General features: G+C 55.6%; 1 pseudogene; it reads left to right on the forward strand.

Annotated features, from left to right (window-relative positions):
• The window catches only part of LOC102422304, a 21,294-nt pseudogene extending 19,067 nt beyond the window's left edge, over positions 1–2,227 (forward strand).
• Positions 2,228–3,935: the final 1,708 nt, after the last annotated feature.

Consider the following 3,935-nt stretch of genomic DNA (forward strand, 5'->3'; position numbering starts at 1 on the left):
CGCACCCTCACAGAGAGACTGGGGACATCCCATCCAGGTCCAAGATGGGGGCCACGCCAGTTGAGAGAGAATCAAGCCTAGTGGTCCCAAGCCTGTGCTTGATCTACAAGACACCCTGCCTCACAGTATCCCCTCCCTCAGGGTGGTCCCCGTGTCCCCTGACATTCCTGTTGTTAATCCTGCCCCGAGGATATTTTTCCATCGATTTTTAGAGAGAGTGGAAGGGAGGCAGAGAGACAGAGAAACATCCATGTGAGAGAGACATATTGATTGGTTGCCTCCCGCACGGCCCGGGGATCGATCCTCCAACCGAGGTTTGTGCCCTTGACTGGAATGAACTCTTGGGCAGAATCAAACCCGGGACCCTCCAGTCCTCGGGGCCAATGCTGTGTCTGTGACAGGCCCCTCTCGCTGACACCGGAGAGGTGTTACCAGACAGCCCCTGAGCCAGCGGGAGAGGCTCTCTCCAACCTCGATCCTTGTCTTCTCATATAAATGGATTTATACGAGAGATCGGGACCGCATGGTGAAAAGCCAATGTATTAAAGAATTAAATCACGCCCCTTCATTGGAAAAGCAAAGCAAACAACTGACCTGCAGAGCAGGTTGGGTGGGGGTCCGGGGCGTTACACACCCTCCTGTCCACAGGTCTCACAATTCCTCTGCTGACTATTTGGGTGCAGGTTAATTCTCAAGGTCCCTTTTCTACTTTGTTGTGGCCTCCCCAGGATTGATGAGCAGCACCTGGCAGCTGTACCGCGCCCAGCCTGAGCCTGCTGGCTTCTCCGCTTGGGGAGTGACACTGCCCTGTTTTCCGTCCCCTTCCCCCTCCCTTTCTGCAGTCTCTCCTTAGGGCAGTGGTTCTCAACCTCGGCTGCACATTAGAATCACCTGGGAATCTTTTTAAAATCCTGATTTCTGGGCCTCATCCTCCAGAAATTCTGTTTCTTTGTTACTGATGTTGTGGCCCCACCCCATAACAAAGAAACAGAATTTCCGGAGGATGAGGCCCAGAAATCAGGATTTAAAAAAGATTCCCAGGTGATTCTAATGTGCAGCCAAGGTTGAGAACCACTGAACTAGAGGGTTTGTTTGTTTTTTAACCATTTGCTCCATGTCCTGGGCTGGGGAAGATAATGGCTTGTTAGTTACAAGCTGGCTGCAAACTGCCCACACTGTTTGGCCTTGTTTTAACTTTCCTGCCTCAGTTTCCCTATGCCTCCTGCCCTGGAATCCTGCAACATATCCACTGAACCAAACCGGCTGGGCTCCCTGACATTCTCGTTGGGATTGCACACTAGCCGTGCGCACCTGCTTTCCCCGCTGCTCTAAGCAGGGGGGATGGGGCGGGCGGGGCGGGGCGGGGAGATGCTTGCCTTCAGCATCCACTGGAGAAGGTGCATGTTCTTCTCGGAAGCCCCGTCAGGATGAGGATGGGGCCATCGACCTGCCTTCAGGTGGAATCGGCCTAGCGCTCCCCGCCCCCCGCTCCCCCAGCGGTAGGAGTGCCTGCAAGCCCGCCCTCTCAGCGGCTCCTTCGCTAAACATCCTCTTTTCCTTTTCCCCAGATCATATTGAAAACACCCTGGAAGAAATGGCTGTGCCGGCGAGAGCAGAGTGAAGGTTGCGGTGAGCCTCAGGGCCGAGGAAGGCCGGAGCGGGCGCCGAAGGCCGTGGGCAGAGCATCGGCTCAAGATGGAAATCACGAACCAGACCATACTCTCTAGAAAGAACACCTTGACGTCATAAACAGAAAAATTAGCCGACTTCCCAAAGCAGAAAGGAATCTACTTGAACATGGATCAACGTGTGTTGGACTGAACGCTGCTCTCATTGGCCAACTAGCAAACAGTCTTTTCCGACGCGTCTTAAATGGGACACGGGCTCGTATCGCTGCTGGCTTACCAATGGCAGGGACCCCATTTGACAGCGGACGTAGTTACAAGTGTTGTACGTTTACCATTGAACACAGGTGACTTGAACTGTGAAACCTGTACCGCAACACGCGGTGGGGTGGCTGGGCTTGTTTTGGGTGGTCTGCACCCTGTCTTCTCGGCCATTCCTGTGGCCTAGCAGCCAGGTAGGCCTCAGCCCGGCTACCAGAGAGAGGAGACATCGTAACCCACTGGAGCGGAATTTCTCAGCCTACCTTTAGATGTTATTTCCCATTTTGCTCCAGACTGGGTCTTCAGCATACCTTCGTTCCAGGCAATACAACTACTTCTAAAGGCTCTTCGGCCTAAAAATTCAGTGATTGTGAAGCAAATGTGTACACAAAAATAAAACTGTAAGAATAAAAAGAGAGAGAGAAAGAAAACGCCCTGGAGAGCACAGTGTTAAGTCTCTGATTCAAAGAATCAGGCCTCCATCTCCTGGCTTTCCTCTCTACAAGCGGGTGAGAACCCCAGAGGCCTGTGGCCACCGACTCAGAGCAAGAGCGTCCGACTTCTCATGACCCACGTGGTCAGAAAGCCTTCTTTGGGGAAACAATGAAGTCAAGAAGGTCCTTCCTGCCCAGCCAGTGTGGCTCCGTGGTTGAGCGTCAACCTATGAACCAGGAGGTCACGGTTCGATTCCTGGTCAGGGCACATGCCCTGGTTGCGGGCTCGATCCCCAGTGTGGGGTGTGCAGGAGGCAGCGGATCAATGGTTCTCTCTCATCACTGATGTTTCTATCTCTCTCTCCCTCGCCCTCTCTCTTCCTCTCTGAGATCAATAAAAATATATTAAAAAATAAAAGAAGAAGGTCCTCCCTCTCGGGAGATGTTGAGTGTGACGCCGGTGGCAGGTGCACAGGAGGCTCGGTCCCTGTCCTCCTCAGCCACCGGGCAGAACCCCCGGCTTCACGCTGTGGTTTTCCTGGAATGAGACATGACAACAATCAGGCCCAGAAGGCTGGGACTCCTGGCGCCTGTGGGGAGACAGAGGAGGGGGGGCAGGGGGGGAGGGGGTGTGCAGAGGCCAGGAGCATGGGAGGCTCCTTTCCTCAACCCCTTTGGCCAAGGACGGAGTCCAGCAGGGGCAGCAGGGGCAGCAGGGGTAGTGGCTGCGCAGGCGATGGAGGGGGAGGGGCTCAGCCACAGACCCTATGCCTGTGACAGTGTCCGGGAGGCTGGGTGGCCTGGGGAGGGGGAGGGGCCTTGTTCCTGTGTATCCTCACGGGGGAGTGTGGCCTGGGGCGTGGTGAGGGGCACCCGCCCGGAGGGCAGACGGAGCTGTACCTGAAGCATCTGTGCCATCAGGCGGGTGCGTCCTGGAGACACTCAGGTTGCCCCGCCCCCTGCCCCCCCCTCCCCCCCCCAGAGCAGTGTGTGAAGCAGGAGGCAGCAGCCCGGGCCTGGGCACCGGCGGGAGCCCGGCTGCAGGGAATCTGGCGTCCTCTATGAGCAGGGATGGACAGACTCTCCGGGAACCACAGGGCCTGGACAGACAGCTTTTTCTCCACCTTCTATTTAAAAAGATGGAAGCCCTAGCTGGTGTGGCTCAGCGGATAGAGCGTAGGCCCACGGACCGAAGGGTCCTGGGTCCGATTCCAGTCAAGGGCACATGCCTGGGTTGCGGGCTTGACCCCCAGTAGGGGGCGTGCAGGAGGCAGCCAATGAATGATTCTCTCATCATTGATATTTCTATCTCTCCCTCTCCCTTCCTCTCTGAAATCACTAAAAATATAATAAATGAATGAATGAATGAATAAATAAATAAGATGGAGCTTGAGGTCAGTAGTCCTTGTGAGCCATTCGCTGCAGACAGGGAGTGAGGACTGCGCCTAAGGAAGGCCCTCTTCCCAGGTCTGCCCTGTCATCTCGATACTCAAACCCCTGGAGCTGCGGCCCCTTCTCCACAATGAACCGCCGACTCCCTCCTAGATGATGGGCCAGGACACCGGCATAGGCACGGCGCTGCGGGTGGGAAGGGAAATGCCTGCACAGCTTCGCT

The sequence above is a fragment of the Myotis lucifugus genome, unplaced genomic scaffold, assembly GCF_000147115.1.
Source record: "Myotis lucifugus unplaced genomic scaffold, Myoluc2.0 scaffold_190, whole genome shotgun sequence".
Taxonomy (NCBI): domain Eukaryota; kingdom Metazoa; phylum Chordata; class Mammalia; order Chiroptera; family Vespertilionidae; genus Myotis; species Myotis lucifugus.